Source organism: Heliangelus exortis, chromosome 12, assembly GCF_036169615.1.
Source record: "Heliangelus exortis chromosome 12, bHelExo1.hap1, whole genome shotgun sequence".
Classification (NCBI taxonomy): domain Eukaryota; kingdom Metazoa; phylum Chordata; class Aves; order Apodiformes; family Trochilidae; genus Heliangelus; species Heliangelus exortis.
In genome coordinates this window covers 1,538,590-1,558,704 of record NC_092433.1, presented here as the reverse complement: position 1 = coordinate 1,558,704, position 20,115 = coordinate 1,538,590, and the positions used below count along the sequence as shown (strand labels likewise).

The 20,115-nt window shown below is 39.1% G+C and overlaps 1 protein-coding gene across 24 annotated transcripts in view; it reads right to left on the bottom strand.

The window, feature by feature from the left end:
- The window catches only part of ATP2B2 (ATPase plasma membrane Ca2+ transporting 2), a 408,804-nt gene that overhangs the window by 298,509 nt on the left and 90,180 nt on the right, over positions 1–20,115 (bottom strand). For all 24 annotated transcript variants that reach the window (XM_071755377.1, XM_071755355.1, XM_071755387.1 and 21 more), the window contains one exon: positions 4,425–4,476. The gene's annotated coding sequence lies outside the window, so the exon portion shown is untranslated. The remainder of the gene's footprint in view (positions 1–4,424; positions 4,477–20,115) is intronic.

Genomic DNA, 20,115 nt, shown 5'->3' with positions numbered 1-20,115 from the left:
CTCCTTGTCAGCAGTGCTGGTGCTGAAGGAAGGATCCATAATTCTCTTCTTGCACTGTGATGTCAGATGTGCTTCTGTACCAAGCTCTGGGTATCAACAGCCAAGAAAACTCTTCCCTTGTGCAACAACCATTCCTCTGGAATTGTGCTGGGTGCAGCCAAAGCAGAGCAGAGCACTGCAGTGAGTGGGTCTGGGGGAGCACACAAGGGCAGGGGCTCAGCATTAATAAAGTTTGTCATCAGATTTTATGTCACCAGGAGAAACAGGAGAAAGCAAAGAATGAAAGTCACGTCAAAGATCAGTGTGCTGCAGCACTTCTCTCACTTCTGGATGTAGAAAACACACTGCTAAATGTGGGGAAATCATCTTTTTTTCAGCTTTGGAGTAAGAAGTGCTAATGCCCATCCTTCGTGGTTCTCTGAAATGCTTTAAGATTCATCCTGGATGTGAGAAAGGAAATAATTTAACCTCTTGAAGAGAAAGAAAAGGTAACTGTGAAGGTCGTGACTGGAGAGATTATCACTTCCCTCTATTCAGTGTCAGTGTTACAAGGTCTTGGCACAGTTTGTCAGGGCCAAACCTGACAACTACCAGTGTGGTTACTGTGAAATGGCACAAGGAGAAGGAGGCTTTGTGCAGTCTTGGGGCAATTGCTGTTTTCTGCAGAGAAAGGCAGAAGATAATCTAAAATACAAGTTTGTTTTCAAGTGGATTCAGAAAGGAGGAAATTTGGGTCAAGTTGCCTAACACTGCAAAATCAAATCCATTTACTTAGAAATCACAGGAATTTGTTAAAAGCATCACTTGAAGGTCACTTCAATGGCTAATTCCAACCACAATGCAACCAGAAGTTTCTGAAGAGCTTTCACTGATAACTAATTGATTAGATAAAATACCATGGTATGTCCCCCCTGCACAGGGTTTACACAGGAAAGGAGAGTATACTGAAATGACACCATTCTTAGTCCATAATAATAATAATTCTAAAATGATGTGAGACTTAAATCAGCCAACTGTTAAGAGTTCAGTATGGAAAAACTTCTGAATAATTAAAACCAAAAATAACTTTTTTTCTGGCTTACAGCAAAACTATACTTATTACTGAGTGTACAGCACTATCCCATGAGAATTTATGCCATTTAGAACTCCTGGTGTAAATACACTGGTGCTAACAGAAATATGAAACACGTGGTAGGCAGGACTGTGCTACCTGGATACAAAAATATCTGGGCAGGTCCCAGATTTTTATTTTTTTTTAAGTCCCAAGACACTGCTCTCTGCATTGGAAATGTCAGTGGCTTTCTGAAAGTGGTATAATGTTTGTAGTATTGTTTATTACCATTGCTGACACTCTCCAAGACAGCCATGTCACAAGGAGGAGAGACAAGGGAACTGTCTCCCCAAATGCAGCTTCACATTAAATGCCTCCTGTAATGGGGGCTGAAGAACACTGCACACTGTTCAAGATGATAATTAAAAAAAGAAACCATTCAGCTAAGGTCTGTCTGATTAATTGCTCTACTTAGCTAATTTGATAAGCTCTCAGTCAGTTTTCCATCCCTCCTTCACTAGCTTGATCTACTTTGCAAATTAATCTAATTATGAACATCTGCAATCAAAAGCCCCATCTCTGCAGAAGTTGTGTGACTCTTGGTTATACACAGCCTTTTTTAAAAGGTCAATTAAAAAAACCATCTTGCCACAGGAAGCCTGAGACAGAAGGCAACCATACAGTAAGGATCATAACTCAGTAAATATAGGAACCACTCCTTGCACTTTCCCATGTTTCATTCCCACACTATTCAGTAATTCAAAGTGCATTCTTCAAGAGAATTCTAATAAAAATTACATTAGAGCAGACAAAAGATGATAAATGATTCAAAGTAATTGCAAGCTGCAAACCACATTTATCAGATAAGCCATACATCAGAAGGTGAATAATAATGCCAGGTTCAGTTTAGAGTGCCATGGAGATCTGAAAATAAATGGGGGACTTTACAAAGAAAGCTCAGTATTTTTATATCATATTAGAAGCATGTAAATTGATAAAACTATTGTGGAAAAAATATTCAGCATCATCTATACTGGACATATTTTAGATAATAAAAGATTAACTGGGCATTTACAAGCCTAGATGTTTGACCTTCCCTTGATTCACAATCAATAAGCAGTCCACTGGTCTTTGCAGCAGTTCTGTGTACAGGACAGAATTCTTTGCAAATCCAGTACAAATGGAAAAGCTGCACTGCAGCTTCTGAAAGTATGAACTGGAAATTGATTTCTTTTACAACTAGTTGTCTTGATAGCTTTGATTGACTTCTGATTGCTACTTCATCCTAATTTTTCTTGTCAAAATCAGAAATAAAAGGAAGCATCAATTTTACCTGACTGCATGAATTTTTTTTACTCTAGATTTATAATTCTTTTTCATGAAGTATTTTGTGTGCAGAGTTTTCAATAACCTGGTTTAATCACCATTTTCTTCCTCTCAAAACCAGTAAGAACAATTGGACAGAATAAAAGTAATTTTTCCATGAAAATCAAAAACATTGTAGTTCAGTTCACCTGGGGTTTAGCACTAGCCTTGATAAACTGTGTTGTAAGAAATCTAAATAATATTTAAAAAATACTGTCAGACTGGCCTAGTTTGCATTAGCAAAATTTAACTATAAGCCCTGGAGATTACAAGGGTTTCTTGTATTTGTTGAAAAAAGTATTTTAGCAAGGCAATGCCAAGCCTGGGGCTTTACACAGTAACTGTGTGAAAAAAAAATGATGAACCTCTGCTTTACAGCAAAGCTTGCAGAGGATTACTGGCAGATGGACTCTCAAAGGAAAGACACTTTCATCATACCTCAGAGCACAAAATATTGGTCCACTATTTTAAAACTGAGAATATGAGGAAGTGGAGTTATTAATAGAGCCATTAACTGTCTTTCTGGGTCTTCCAGATTAATGAAATTGGCAGTCAGATCCTCACAGCCTTTCCAAACATCCAGCAAACACCACCACAATAGCAGAACTGCTCCAAATATCACTCTGCTGTACAGGAGATGATGGGGAAAAAAAAAAAAAAAACTCATGCATGGCACAAAAAACATTGCTAGAACAAGGGAAATGTACATAAAGCAAACAAAAAACTGGAAATAGAGAAATTTGGCACTAAAAGACCTGATAGATGTCCAGCTTCTCTTCTTGCATTAAGCATTGCAGAGTGATGAGAAGCAATTAAATGTAATTTGCAACTGAGCAAGGGCTTGTCCTTGGTCATGAGCTGCAGAGAGGCACATAAACCTTTACCTGCTGGCTCCTCAACACCCTGCAAGCCAAACTATTCCCCCAGGTAAGTGTGCTCATTCAGAGGGTGATGACAATGCTGGGATTAAACACTGTTACTCAGGAAGCAGCAGCACATCTATGAGTGTGACTGGACTCTCAGAAATACCAAGAAGATTAACTGAATGCAGCTATTGATTACCTTGACAGCTTAATAAGGCAGATTTTCAATGCCTGACTGAATTTAAGAGAACTAAGGAAGAAGATTAAAACACTGTCCCTTAAAGCCATGGCCACTCCTCTGACATTTGTGATGCCATCAGCAAGGGAAAGCTGTTTATTAACTTCTGGTCTCAGAGGCAGAGGTCACTGAGAAGCAAAGACATCCTTTGGCAGGAAAGAGAGAACTTATGAAGTAGGAACAAAAAAGAAAATAGGGGCTGAACCACATGAGGATTTGAGCTACTTCGAGTAAAAATAATTTAGAAATATGAATCAGTAAACACAGAAATACAAGAGGTGTTTTTTTGACTTAATACCTTCAAAACCCAACAGAACACAGCTGAAAACCAGTTGATAAATGTAAGGCTTAAAAAAGAGGTTTATTTTCATGCAATATCCACAATGAAAGTGGTAATCTGATAATATTTGGAGCAGAAGGGGAACAGAAAAACACGCACTGCCTATACAAAATGAGTTTATGAAATATTTTTAACCAAGTTATTTTTAGAAGTGCCAAAGTGTTGGCAGCCATGGAGAATTACTTAGCATAGATAAAGAGCCTGAAGACATGGAGCCTGGACAAAATGGGATTTGTTAGACCCCAAGCTGGGCCTTTTGTGTAACTGTTTGCATCCTGCCATTTGGGGACCAGTCAATTAGGATGCCACAGCATGAAACTTCAAAGCTGCCCCTGTCCTGCCCTGTCTGCAGTCTTTAGCATTGGAACTTGGAGGTCATTATCATGGATTTTTAAAACTAATTTTGCCTTGGATGTTCTCTAAAACTTCCAGTTTGTCACTAATTGAGTACAGCTGATAAAGAAGTACTGTCAGTGTGTTTATGATTATTTGAAATGACTGACAGAATAACACAGTATCTCCAGGGATGGTGATGTGCATAATTTAACAAGATGAAACAAGGCTTACCCTGAACATGGCACACAGCTCAATGCAATCCTGGTGCCTCAGTATGCAAGCCCTGAGAAAAAAAAAAAAAAGAAAAAAGTCAATTTTGGAAACACAAATGGTGACTGGATGCAATGAATGCAAAATCAGAGAAAAAGAGAAGTCCTACCATTAAAAAGCATCTGGTTTCATGTAGATCTAGATGGTTTTATTGCACAATTAAAACAATTTACATCAACCCTTCTATCTTACACCCCAACTACAAACTTAAAAGTCTTTAAAAAAAATAAAATCTAACAAACCTTCCCAAATAACCAAAATGTCAACAATCAAATAATAATATTTGTTGTCACTTATTATTTCTATAGTAGTACTGAGGTCCACAAGTCTTAAACTGACCTGTAGAAACAAGTACTTTAAAGGTGAAAAGTCTAGTAAATAAGTAATACTAGTAATGCTCTGCATGAGGCAGTTTTATTCAGTGACTTTTGAAGGAGATGGAAAAAAAATTCTCTTCCAGGAATTACATCACAACAAATATCTAGACACCTCTGTCACTCACAAACCTGACTAGAGGATTACTAAATTTTGAACAAAGAATCTGTTTAGAACCTTCTGGGGATGATTTTAAGCAAGGAGAGATGTAATATTGTAAGGAGAAATGTAGCACTGTGTGTGTTGTATTTGTAAAGACACAACTTAATAATAATAAAATCTTGTTAAACAAAGCATCTTAGCACTAGTCAGATAACTGCTGCACTAAGAAAAAGATATAAATTCAATATCAACTGCTCTTTCAACTTGTCCAAGAACTACTGGAATGTAACAAAACAAAACACAAACTGGATGTCCATTATTCTATTAAACAGCCAAGAAGCAATTATTTGTAGAACTTGAGTCTCACTGCACAACTGGTCAGGTCAGAAATGCAAAGGAGGATACAACTTACTGAACAGTGAGGGCTAAATTAGGTAGGTGACACATCTTAAATGGAATTGAAATTTGGCCAGATAAAAAAACAAGAATAACAAAAAGACAAACCCCCTTGACTGAAGTGCCAGGGAATCTTATTACTCCACCTGACCAAAATATCTTCCTTTCATCCTATGCTAACACAAGTACTTTGCAGTCCTTCCAAGTCAAACACCTTGCTCCACTGCCTGGGCTACCAACATCCCTTTTTCACATTTATTCCAAAGATTTCCCGTTATGGGAATCCATGAAAATGGCTGAAAACCAGAGCTCTGTCATCTTGAATTGAGTGCACAACATGGGAGAGAAGCCAAAGCAGTCCCATCTCCTCCAGAACCTGGCAGTGCAATCTGTGCCTCTGGTACCATTGCCAGGGAAGGCTGTGAAACTGTGCAAACAGGGAGACACATCAGGGGAAGAAGATCTCTGTGGGACTGCTTTAAAAGTACAAGTCAAAACAGCTTTAATGGCAGAGATTATATTGATGTAAAGTAACTGAAATGGGTAAGAATGGGGACTCCCAGTTCAGGGCACAGATGCAGTCACCATGATGGGAATACTGAGCTCTGGGCTGCTTACACCATGGCTCCCAGAGCTTTCTTTATTTTTTTCAATTTTATTTAATTAAATTTTATTTTATTTTAATTTTATTATTTTTATTTACATTTTTATTTATTACATTTTATTGTAAAAAGTGTCCTTCTGCTTAACAATCAGGTACTGCAGCAAACCTCCTGCCTCTATCTGCCTGAGCAGTGAAGTACTTCCACTCCTATGAGACTGGTTTGGAGTATAAATTCAGAAGGTGACATAAAAATGCTCAAATACTGGGATGATAAATTCCAAGAAATGCCTTAAAAAGTATTTTCAGTGTTACTTCTCTGAAGTTATAAAGACTCAATCAAAATTTGTCAGACTGGGAAAGAGAACAAAATCCAGCACCCAGGATTATAAAACTGTAAAACCCTGAGTAACCAATGAGAGTTTCAAAATGCATTGATGCTTTCATCTGGGATAACTCATGGCTCCATCAGGTGAATATTTCTTTATGCTTTCCTCTGTCACTGCCAGTGTTCTGGAAAAGTGCAGTTGTTAAAGGTAGACATTGCTGCAACATTCCCTGTAAAGGAGTTTGATCTGAGAAAGCCAGTCACTCACAAAAGAAATAAAGATTCATATAGAAGTTACTGTTAAATAAAAACCTTTGTGCTTGGCTTGTTTCCCTAAATAGCTTCAGCTCCTGCTGGAGCAGAAACTGAGTAGATCTGTTACAGCTCACTGAAAATATGAACAATCATACAGAAATTGATACTCAACAAATTTGCTAGAGAGGAAAGTAGTTTATTGATTTTTAAAGACTGCTCCTGAAAGAGAGAACAGTTTCATCTTCCCAAAGTCAAGACTTTGCTGGGAGTTCCCATTTATCCCATATCCTAAGAATCTGTGACAGAGGTGGCAGTGCCAGGCTCCTAAACAGTAAAGGAGCTACTTACAAGAAAGGAAACAGACTCTGTTTGGGGCACAAGTGAAATTTGATTAAGTAGAGGATTAAGATTATGAGATAAAAGGGAAGGGATGGGAGAGAAAAGGGTTTTTTTCATCCCTCTTTCAAACACCTTTGTGACTCTCACCTGTTGTCATATGTCTTGAAAATAATTTTATTAAAAAAAAAAACAAAAAAAAAACCACCACAGATACTTCCCTTTATATTTTGGGCTGCTTAACTGGCTTTACAATGGAAGCCACAGAGGTTCCTATCCACTCCAGCACACTGCAGGAACTGTACCCCAAACCAGGTGCTTCCACACAACCAGAAGGAATCATCAATACTTCCTGCAAAATGATACAAGAGCAGAACTACACCGGCTCCAAGTTTAATGAACTAATCTGAGGATGATGGAACAAATCGTGGCAGATACACAAGAGATGAATCAGCTGCAGATTTACTGGTGCCAAACGAAACCTGTAAAACATCACATGGGGCCTTCTGAAAAGACTCAAGCACATGTGCTCCACATGCTCATTGGTTCACTGCACCACCACCAGCCCTGTCCTCTTCTGAACTCAGTATTTTCATCCTATTGTACTCATGAAAGGGTTGTTTTTGGTTGTTTTTTTTTGTTTGGGGGGTGTGTCTTTGTTAAATCCTCTCTTAAACTCACTTGCAATGTTGAACACATTTTTTTAACTTCATTTTGGAGATTATTTTGTACTGATAACATTGCATCACTTTGCCAGTATTCTAGGGCAATTTAGGAATAGCACTCAACAGGTTTATTTTTAGAAAGTGGACCTCGTTCACACATTTTGTGGTGCTGCACAGGGATCACTGATCTATATGCATGACTGCAGTGATAAGATCTGGCAACATTCCTTAAAAACTGTTCAAGCTGTTCTATTCATGTGCTTCCAGCAACATACAATTATTCCAACACCTAAAAAGCACTTTTCCAGTTGCAGTATTTTCCACTATTCTGTATGTGCACCCTTGCCATCTGACAGTTAAGATTTTCCATTATTTCCTTTATTTGATGTCCACCTTTACAGCCAATGGACAAAACATGTAGGTGTAGTTCCCAAAAGATAGCTTTAATTTGCAAAGGCTGCAATGAGAGATTTTGATGCACAAATCCACGAAGATTGGGCTGAAAAAAAATACTGTCCACCACCACTTATTTTATAAATACAGAGAATGATGTCTGTAAAGACAGAAACATTTTTTAATATAGTTACAAAGATGACATCAGTATTTGGCATGATTCTGAACAAAGCCAAAATCATATTGTAGCTTAGGCAGATTGAAGTTGTTTTGTGTTTTTCAATTTACATCAAATTCCAGCAAGATCCCTTCACTGCAGCATCATCAAATTTCATCTTCCTTGATCTGTAAAGGTCCTACACTGTAACATCTTCTAAGATACACACAACAAACTGAATTTGTAAGGCTGTCACAAGTAAGATTTTTAATCAAGCCTCATGCTTTTATCAGTATGAAGGATGGCAGAGCTGTGGGTGAAGCAGGGGGGAAAGAAGTTGGCTGTAGCAGGGCTTCTCCTGGGAGGAGAAGCATCCCACTGCTCACTGCTTTCATCATCTGCACTGGGAGAGTCCTCAAAGCCCCTCCCCATGGGGCTCTTGCATCCTAAGGTGAAGTTTCCTCATGTTTGAACACTGAATGAAACAAAGTCTGGTAAAGCAAGAAAGAATTTTTCTAAAATGGGCACTCCAGCATATCATATTTATGATGCATCATGTGCATACACTGGCAAGAGCCCTAAACAAAGGCTACACCTGCAATTCAAGGTGTGAGAGACATGGAATCACTGTGTTTGCCAGGCAGGGTGGACAAGAAGAAAGACAAACAACACTGATACTTGGAAAACAGATTCATAGAATCATAGAACTGGCTGGGTTGGAAGGGACCTCAGAGCTCACCAAGTCCAACCCTTGCTCCACTCCCCCCGTGGTTCCCAGCCCATGGCACTGAGTGCCACATCCAGGCTCTTTTGAAATATCTCCAGGGATGGAGAATCCACCCCTTCCCTGGGCAGCCCATTCCAATGCCTGATCACCCTCTCCAGAAAGAAATTCTTTCTAATGTCCAACCTAAACCTCCCCTGGCACAACTTGAGCCCTCTTGTGCCCTCTTGTCTTGCTGAGAGTTGCCTGGGAAAAGAGACCAAGTTGCCTGGGAAAAGAGACCAAGAGACCAGTTCCTGTGGGAAGAGAAGATATTATTACTTGATTAATCAAATGGTTCTGTGAGGAGTTTTGTCTTCCATTACCACCCCCTGCAGTAGTGGTACAGACCTTTACTACACCTTCAATTGTTTTCCCCTTCCCTAAATGTAGTATTACTCCAAGTTTAGCTTACAAAGTGAAATGTATCCTTCTTACAGTTCCTGAGGATTTCAGTATAATTATAGTATTACGAAACAAAACTGACAGCCTATGTGTTAGCTCAGTGTGTCAGAAAGACAGGCAGTAAAGCCTCTCAGTGGCTCTGCTACATCTACTGTCATCTCATCAGATGAGGAGCTGAAAAAGCAGCAAGCGATGGGTTTCCTTCTTCAATTATGAGTCAAGGGTGTTCCAAGGAGGCTGTTCTGCCTCTCAGACAAGACCTAGCTAGAAATGGGAGCAGAACATATTGCCCCACAGCACTCATAGATTTCCAAAAGTGCAAACCTGGTGCTTTCAGTATCAAAGTGACTCAGACCAAGGTGAAAATCCAGGCACCCTGGGCTGCTCTTGAAGCTGTTGAAGAATTGTGGGCAGCAGGCACACAACATCACCTCTTTTCTTGGTCATCAAAGTTACAGATGCATTAATTCAAATAATCCCATTCATTTTACTTGGAGAGCTGGGATTCCTGATGCCCTCACAGATGCTAAGGAGAAGACAGCAGAGCTGATCATGAAAGAGTTTGTTACTGTACAATGTCAAAAAGAAAAATGTTACTCTGGTGGAGAGAAGAGAAAAAGGGCTGAGGTTCTGTTTTGGCATTTTTTTTAAATTTACCTTATCTTTCAAAGACACAGTTAAGAGTAAGAATGATAAAAAAGGCATTTGACACCTAAGGATCAAATAATGACTTCCATCCACCAGATCACAGAATCACAGAATTGGCTGGGTTGGAAGGGGCCTCAGAGATCATCAAGTCCAACCCAAGTATTTCATACAATTATTCTCTATGTTCATTTAAAGCAGCACACAGACAACTTTACCCCAATGACACAATAGATCCAGATGAATCTGATGGTTGCATTTCAGCAGGTAGAGTTGTGCTTTTAGATGACAACTTAACTTGCATTTGGGATGGTTGGCAGCTTAAGACATTAATGTGTATTATCTGCTTTATTCCAAGGCTATGTATGGTAGATTTAAAACAGGGAGTAAGTGTCTTTTAGGCACTTTGCTACTGTGGTCCCCCAAGGTATTCAGTGTTACAATAAATAATGAAAAGGTATTAAAAGATTTTAAATGCTGAAATCAAAGCAGTATGTTTCAAAAGATGCACAGTGAGGTCCAGCCCTCACTGGGCTCAACATCATTCAAATCCCAAGATGTTGAACTTCTGTTGTTTTGAAGTTGTTTTGGTTATAAAACACCTCCCAGCACAACAGGCACAGAACCATCTTTACCACAGACACAGCAGACTTAGATTTTCTAAATATTCCATTTCATTACTAACCAACAGGGCTAGTTTGTAGCAGAACTCAAACAAATTCAAAGAAAATAAACCAAATATGACTCAGCTTCTGTGCCAACTCCTTCACTGCTTGTATTTACCAGCACTTCATAAACTGGAGTTATTACCAATTCTGTTAATAATTTGTCTGATTAGAGTACATGATCTGGGCTAGAAGAAACCTCAGATAAAAATAACTGATATTGGAGAGCTTTACAGCTGTATTTAACACAGATACTCATCTGTTTTCTCCCAGAAAACAATTCAGTGATCTAAACCCATTTTTATACCATTTAAGCCTGGGCATCCTATAAAAACTCATTCAAAAAGGAATGAGATTCACCTCTTACAAAGCCTAAAAAAACATTTGTTTGTGCTCATTTGTGCTTAAAAAGTAATTTTTTTTTTAAATTAGAAAAAACAGATATTCTTTCTTCTGAAAGAAGTTGAGGACTAACCAAACACTGCTAGAAATCACACATTTCTGAGCCATGTCAGGCTTCTTGGCTACCAGCAGTGCTCCCCATGAGCCAGCAGCTTGGTAGCCAACTCCTGCCTGGCCAACTGCACCCAAGGAGGGACTCAGATGGAGGAGCCACAGGCTGCTAAGCTGCTGCCATCCACCTCTGCTTGCCTTGCCTGGGGACAGCAGGGACACATTCACACCACATGGCTCATTCAGCTAAATCAAACCTGCTCTCAGCTAGGTGCCAAAAAGGGGCTGGGAGGGTGTAAAGAAAATAATAATTTGTAAACATTTTGGGGGAAGAGTTGAGGTGACCATAGGCTTTGATGGCTACGAATAAGAGGTGTACTTGCAGTCAACAAAAAGATTAAGTTTATGCAGGAGAAATACAAATTTATCAGCTGTGTGCTGCATCAGGTAAGGGCAATGCCTGGAGCCTTCTGCACCACAGCTGAGGCTGCCAAGGGGGGATAAGCAAACCTGATTTAGCAAAGAAATACAGGTTGCTCACTTATCTCAACAAGTGACAGTTTTAAGGAACACAGCCCCTCTATAGATATTTCCTTTTAGCAGCATTTTGAAACAAAACCAGTTGCAGGAAGGAGCCCATCATTCTCCCTCAGTAGCAGTAACTCATCAGCCAGGACTGGTCCTGTTACCCCAGCCCTGGTGATACACCATTGATTTATTTCATTTTTTTATGCCATTTCATTTATTTCAGCACCTTTCCACAAAACAGAATGCCCAAGTTGAAATCCCCTGTCCACTGGAGCCATTATGGTGGAGCAGATCTTCCACCTAAATTTTTGAACATCTTGGTACTGTTGGGCTTTACTTCCCCCACTGCACAACAAATGGTTCTCTTTAGACATGGCCCCCTTCTCTCCTTTGTACTTCTTAATATGTGTAAATGTTCAACATGAATTTTCTAACAAGACACAGGATCAGTTTCTCATTAGAAAACTCAACAGCAGTTCTGGGAACCTCAATCTCCACTCTGCGATTTTGTTAAAAGAAAAAAAAATCCACCTAAGTGGTAAAGGAGGCATTGAAATTTTTATAGTATGGGGTTTTTAATTTATTCAGGAAGAAGTATTTTTAAAGATTCTGTTCATTTACAGAGGATTTAACACAATGTTTTTATGTAACTTGTTCAACAGCTTCCCCCACCATGTACTTTTCACTGCATGCAAATTTTTTTCAAGTTATTTCTAAGGCAAAAACTCCGTATCAGAAATTTAATTTCAGAGTGTGACTAATGACAAATATCTTCCCATTTAAGTGCTCCCCCCACAGTGCTATTCTAGTCTTTGCAGAATATAAATGACCGACTGAAAAAGAAAAAAGAAAAAAAGTTATGAAGCATTTTCATTCCAGTCAAAAACATTCCTCAAGCTTTTTCATTAAAATCCACATTTAAAAGAGAATTAATAGAATGGGGAAACAAGTTACCCACCCAAAGACATTTCATCAAAAGCTTCACACATTTGCTTAGTAATACATGCACAAGTAATGTGCATGTGTATCCTTCCCAGGGGGGAAAAAAAAAAAAAGCTTTTAGAATTTATGCTAGAATTTATTATAAATACATTTCTGTCACTGCAACAAAGGGATGTTGCCAGACTATCCCATGTACACAGACAGGACTGATTTCTCCAACCTTTTTTTAGTACAAAGGACTGCAGTAAATTTAACACAGCTGTTCAGTGTGTGTTGAAACACTAAACTTGGACATATCTCAAAAGCTCAGAGGACTGCAAGTCTTCATGTAAGAAATATTAATCAGCATTAATATTAAACCTCCCAAACTGTCTAGCAGGAGTGTTAGCCTTTTTAGCAATGCAAAGGAAAGAGGTCTGATCCACTGCTTATTTGCTGTTATATCAGATGCTGGCAAGAATATCTGTGATTCTGACTGCATCACAGGATGAGCTACACCAGTAGGGAATTTTTACCACACTACTACTTCTTCCAGGATCAAAGGATAACAAGAACTTCCTTTTTCTGTGCTTCCTTATGTTTCTGTTTCTGACTGAATATCACTGGGAAGGTTCTCAGCTGATGTGCACAGGAAAACAACTTTATTCCCTTTGAGAGAATCCCTCTCAACCACTAGAAAAAAGTCTGCATGCACTTTAAGCCAACCCTCCAAAGAAAAAGGGCTATAATTCTGTCCTCATTTAGCTTTGCTGGCTAGGGGAGCATGCATCCTGCTGTCTGAAAGTCATATCCACAGCCAGTGCCTGCCAAGGGATGACCTGCAGCTTGGCTGAAGATCTCCCAGGAAAGAGCTTTAACAAACTGAAGTTATTGCAGTTTGCCAGGCAGGCAGATCCCAACCACCAGCATCTTCTTCCAAATGCAGGGAACCAGATGCACACCCACAATGCCTTTATCACCCCTTCTTTTTATTATATTTATATTCAGTGATTGAGAGGAGAGGGTGCAGGAGCCTTGGGCACAGCACAGCACTAAGAGAAAACCTGGAGTCCCAATAAAAGCAGAGACACTGCTTGGTGTGAGTTACACAACTGCATTATTGCTGCTTCTGGAGGCAGCTCAGCTACCCCTCCATAGCAGCCCACCTGCACTGCAGTCATCATGGAGGCTTCTCACAATAGATTTATTCATCAAATTAAGGTGCCTGCCTGGACCAAGCATTTAGGATCACTCAAGGAGTGAGAAAACAAGGAAGTAATCAGAGCATCCCTTAGGTGCATCCGAATATTGGGGATTTGAGACCAGATTTATACCTCCTCCTGTTCAGACAACTGCAGTCAACCTGTTTTTCTGATAAAGTTTTACTTGCAAATCAATTCATTTTCTCTATTAAAAAGTCTTCCAAAGCACCAGAAAAGCATGGTGCCATTTCCAAGAAAGATGATTACACAAAGATGCCTTTCAGCACTTTCAATGGCATTGTCAGAGCTGGTTTTCCCATCACTTATATTAAGAATGCTCATCATTATTCATTACAAATTGTTATTAATTACATGTGCTACACTTTGAACAACTGAAAGGTATCTTGCCACTGCACTCCCACACCACATAACCCTTTTATACAAGTCAAAAAAAAAAAAAAAGGTAAAAGGTAAAAGTAGAAGAGAAATACAGGCTATCAGAGCATTAGCACCAACTAAATTGCTGTCAACACTGAACACTAAAGACAAATGATGTATTAGGACTCCTTCAGAAATGAAAGGATAGGGAAATGAAACACATAGATATGTCCCAGTTTCTTCAGTCATCTGTAGATAATTCATTCTGCTGGCCAGAGGAGTTATTACCATTCTTTTCCATGTCACAAATATAGCACCTGCCATACACAGATGCAGCTCCAATACAGCTTTCAGCTGGGGGTTGGCTGACTTGACCCCTTCTAGATCAAGGAGAAAGGTTTTCCCCTCTTCAAAGGGAACAAGCATAACTTCTGCAGCACATTCAGATGGCCACTAACAGGAATTCTGCCAAAAATGTTATAAGCAGATGTACTCTTATCAAGAAAGTAAACAAGTACTGAAGGTAAAGCCAATGAGGTTGAATAATTCCTTTGATCTTCCAATTTGTACTGTTTCTTTACAGCAGCAGTTTTCTCAACAACAATAATAAACAAGGTGGATTTGGACTATGTGAATAATGATGGGAGCAGAATGATAATTTGCAAAAACTATGAACATTCTCCCACTAAGACATTCTGTAGAGCAAGAAGCATCTGACACAGATTTCTCTGGAAGTTAATCTGCTGGCTTTTAATGCCAGACATTATGCTTTGCCTATCTAATAATGCCTATGACTCAAAAGCAGCAATCAAGTGTTCTTTGATTAAGTAAAATGGCACATTCAGGAGTGGTTAGAGATTAATTATTTTGATTACAAAGCAGACAACAGGCCTTTTTATCAATTAAAATGCAACTACGACAGACCAGTGAAAATTTTTCTTGTGGTTTAGAGCTAGCTCTATGTCTAAACTACTCCTTTTACCATCTGTGGCTGGACTCAAAGAATGCTCACACAAGCTGTTTGGAGGAATCTTATGTGTATATATAAATATATATATATATATATGTATGTATATATACACACACACACACAGAGAATACTTCATGCCTAGAAAAGAATTCACTGGAGCACACCCTCACACACTCTTTTTTAAAAAAAACAAGTGATAATGATCTCTCTTCTATTAAAGACAAAACTGTGGCCCTTCAGTGAAGCAAGGAGGAAAAGCATGAAGTATTTGGAAACACTTTGTAGCTCTTCAAGACTTCTACACAGCTTTGCCCCACACTACTGTCACAAAAAGGTGATGCTTGGAGCTCTTCAGGATCCAGCAGGAAGCCACCCACCCACCCAGGAAAAATCTGTATTGTCCCCAAGCAGTGGGACACATCCTGTGGCCAGGACCAAGGAGTCTGTACTGATAGGAAGTGCAGACTGCTGGAATTCACTGTGTTACAAAAGGGCAACAAAGGAGAGGCAAAATCAAGTTTCTTCCCCAGGGTACCAGCATAAAACACAACCACACAACCTTCTTTTCCTCCTACTTCCTTACCTGAAGATACCCAGTAGTCACCAGGATTTTTGGAACTATTAGACTACATTTCAGCTGAGATTTTCTGTGGCAAAGGGTGTTCCTTACCTCTGCAAATTTTCTAGCTTTCAAAAAAACCTAGAAAAAACCTTTTTGGTTTTACTGACTGTGTTTCTGTACAGGGGAAACAACACTAATGTAAAATACATAGAATTAATTGATCAAGATTATTTCTAAGCATGTGAAAAAATACTTGAAATACAGACATAACACAAGACAGCAGTGTTTTAAAGGTTAAACCACTGTACTATGTTAGTCTTCCTTTCCTGGTAAAGTTTGTCTCTTGACAAGAGAAAACAGAAGGGGGAACCAAGGAATAACAACACTGCTATCAGCTAAAGGAAACAGAACTCCATTCCATCTCATCCCAGAGATGAGATATATGGAATGCAAATAGATGCAAAAATACTGTTCAAAAACTGGCTTGGAGGCCTTAAGTAACTTTTTTCATTAAATGTATCATTCACAGAATAAATGCAGATGAATTACATTGTGTGAGGTGTGATGTAATTCACTGTAAGTGATTTATAAAATTCTGGTGATATTTTTAACCCTCATTTGGGATCAGCAAGATCTGGGTCCCCAGTGACTTCAGAAGGCAACAATATGGCCAAGTGAATGAGAATCTTACAAAGTCTTGCACAGAATGCTCAGGAACCACATCAGTGATGATTACATGGTGAAAAAGCATCAATTCCAATTGATGCCAAATATTATATTTAACTTCATATGAGGAGGACCCACATGCCAACCTAACAAAGCCAGGAAGCAACATAAATCATTATTACTATTCCTTTCAACAAGGAGAAGGGGAGCCAATAAATATTAGCACTACTTTTCACTAAGTGTTTGCAAAGGTAGAAATTTATCAGGCTTTCCAGCAAGTAACAAAAACGTAACCAATAACTGTCCACAAGTGAGAGCAGAATCAATACCAGCACTGCTTACACTGGTATTACCTATTGCTTATCAATACTGGCAGTATTATTAATCCAAGTTTCCCCCAAATGGATTCCTCCAGATAACAATTCAAAGCCTTTACCCAATGCTGTCACTATTTCTTCAGTTAATGAGCCAGGAAAAAAAAGCTGTATTCAGAGGTACTTCTAGTACACATAATGTGCAATAAACAATGTTTGGTTTGCAATCTGGCTTTACTTACTGCTTGTACTAAAGGAGATTCTTCAGACATCTACAACACTCCTATAAAAGCCATTTCTTCAGCTTCTAATAGCTGTTAAATACCTAAACAGCTGCTTTTTCAGGCAGCACATAGCTCCAGCACCACTAGAAACTACAACCCAAAAGCAATGCTAAGCCCTTCTTTACTTCCACCAAGTCACTTTTTTCCTCTAACTCCATGATATTTGCTAACTGGGAAGCATCTCTCTCCACAACACTTGCCTGTGACCAGTTTTGCAGAATAAAACCTGTCCCTGTGCTAGGGAGCTTTCCTTCCACAGGCAGGCCAAAAAAAGAACATTCAAGAACCTGGATTTGTCCTCAGTCAAAAGAAGGGGAACTGAGGAGGTGGAAATCAGCAGCTCTGTGCCACCAATGTGCCTTGCCCACAGCCCTTCAGCACTTGAGCTGCAGGAGCCACAGAAACAGCTCTTACTTGCTTTGTGTTTTAACTTTTTCCACCTCCCCATTGCTGTTTGGTTTTCTTCCCAGAAACAGAACACACTTCAACAGTTGAAATGTTTTCCTTAAAAAATAAAAGCATTTTCAAACAAAGAGGAAAGAGTAAGTTAAAATAAACAGTTTGATTTTTCTCTGGGTGGTTTTGAGGTATTGTTTTAAAAACAAACATAAAAACAAACAAAAAAAGCCACCACAAAAATGCCAAACAAACATAAAAGCACAAAACTGCTGTCCCACAAGGGACCAAGCTAAACATAGACCCTCCAACCACTCTACTCAAAAGATTAATTTAAGACAGTTCAGTTTCTTTCCTGCTGAGGACAGATGGTTCCTGCACATCAATTTATTTCCAACATGAGTTATGGAGTCTGATGGTTAATTCCTCAATATTCCACATTTCAAAGCAAGGATGCACTAATTTTATTTCCAATTTCTCTGCATTCTTCTACATTTACCCAAATAATGGTTGCTTTATTACCATTATTCTCGCAATGCTTGAAATTCCTGCTGTCCAGTCAGCACAAAAATGTCCATTTCTGGAGGAACAGGGGAGAAAAGGGTTGTTTAGTTTTTGGGGTTTTTAAAGGTCCATTTTCATCTCTCTCAGACTGCCCATCACAAATCACTAAACAGCTTTACAGTAGCCTGGGTCTTTTCATTTACTTGTCTTTATTCCCCATAAACTAAGAAAACAAAAAGCTTTCAGGGATGTTCCAAGTGACCCATAAATATCAACACCCAACAGAAAATGTATTTTATTTCAATATCCTCTAATAAGGAGCCTGTTGCAAAGAGCTAGTCAGTATGAAACATACATTTTCCCTTGTAAGTGAAAAAAGGATTCCTTCTTTTTTTTATTACTTTTTTTTTTTTTTTTTTTTTTGTATTTTTTTAATAAAATTAAAATAGCTCTGTTACCCTCCATGTACCTAAGCTGTGCACCATAATAATAAAGGTTTCCTCTCAGAGAGCTTTTCTGGAGCATCTGAAGGAAGGTGCATTTAATCTTTCATTACTGCATGGTGCATTTTTAATAATTGTAAAGATAAAATAGCAGAACCAAACAAAACAGGTTTTCACCCCCAGTTTAACATATCAGAGATGACAGGGAAACAGACTGTGGAAGTCTTCAGTGGACCAGCAGCACATCACAGGTGTGGGAAGCATTCTCCTCAACACCTGGTATTTTATGACAGAAACTGTTCCACTCCCTGAGTATAGAGATGAATAATCTGACTTACCTAGACATCCAGGGTTGGGATGAGAAACCAACAGCAATGATGGCATTTAGTGTGTCAAGCCATCAAAACTTTTAACACAGTACATGAAGACAGAGCAGGTGATTCACTGAGCAGCTAAGTGTTCTCAAAGCCATTAATTTAGTCTTCTATAGGATGAAGATCAATACCTTTCAGCTTTATGAAGTGTTTCACTAAAATTATTGTTCCTGCCCCTCCTTTACTTCACAGAAAAGAGGTTTAAATCAAAACCACAGACCAAAGGAGAGATGCTGGGCCACTGGGGAGGCCCAGAACAGAGTCCCCCATGGGGCCAGACACTCAGAAGTGCTCAGCACCACAATGAAGCAACCAAATTTTCAAATCCCTTTGCCAGTAACAGGAGTTTCCAGATAATCCATTTCCATTCACAAATCTTTCCACTAAATCCAAGAACTGTGTACGAGAAATTAATCAGGTAGTGAAGGAGAAGGCAAAGGGAAGAGGGAACCATTGGACATCTCAAAGCCATGTCTGAGGGTAGAAGGTAGAATACCCATTGGCATATTAACTGGACAACCAGCTTCCAAAAAAAAAAAAGAAAATTTAAACAAACTGACAGCCACCCTCCTACTGCTTCTCCCAGTGCCCCCTGGCACTGCCTGCCCTCACACACAGCAAACAGGCAAAGCCATGATGCTTCTGCATGCCCAAAGAAAAAAGCAGCAGTGCAAGCTTATAAAAGTGGTTCAACAGTGCTAAAGGAATGAGGCAGAACTGAACACTGCCTTAAATAATCCAAACTGACTGCTGTTAACAGCTTCTTTTATCTTTGAAATAATTTATGGGCTTTTGTTCATTTCAATGGCAGTGTGCAAATCTCACTGAAACTCAATAAAAATTAGTGCTTCATGAGCATAAATTGTTTGAAAAGCTGCCATTTATTCCAACAGTGAAACAAGAAATGGCAAATCTCATATATCCCATCTGTCTAAATGGTGAGGACCCCATGCAAAACTCATTGCAGGGTCAGAACCCTCTTTTATTCTTTTGGACCATTCAGTGCAAAGTTCATGTCAGCTCAGGCTGCAACAGCAACAAAGCAGCCCCCAGGATTTTATTTCATAGATTGTGTATTTCTCAGGTTTTAAAACCATTCCAGTGTCCCCTTTATATTGATTTCACACAATCAGAATTTGTATTTCTCTCCCCAGCAATGATGTTTTTTCAGAGTGCTGCTAACCTGTGTGACAAGGTGCTCCCAAGGTGCTCACATTTGATTCACTCTGCCCTGAGATATCTCTGAGAGTCAGGGCCTGGGAAGACTTCAAAAAAATCAAAGCACCTGGTTTTTGAAGAGTTTTTTTAGCTTCTGCCTTTAGAAAGCTTTTTAAAATCTGCATGTACACTCAAACATAGACCCTAATGTGAGTTAAAAAGTTGGGCTTCTTCAAAACACACCAAACCTACCAAAGAAACAACCCATCCACCAAGCTGCCTTCAGGATCACTGCCCTTTCTGGAGATAGAAGCTCAATGTTAAACTAGTAAAATGATTTGATATTTACTTTTGTCAAAAAGGAACACACTGGTTATATGGATGATCATTGCTACTATCTGCTGAGGTTTGCT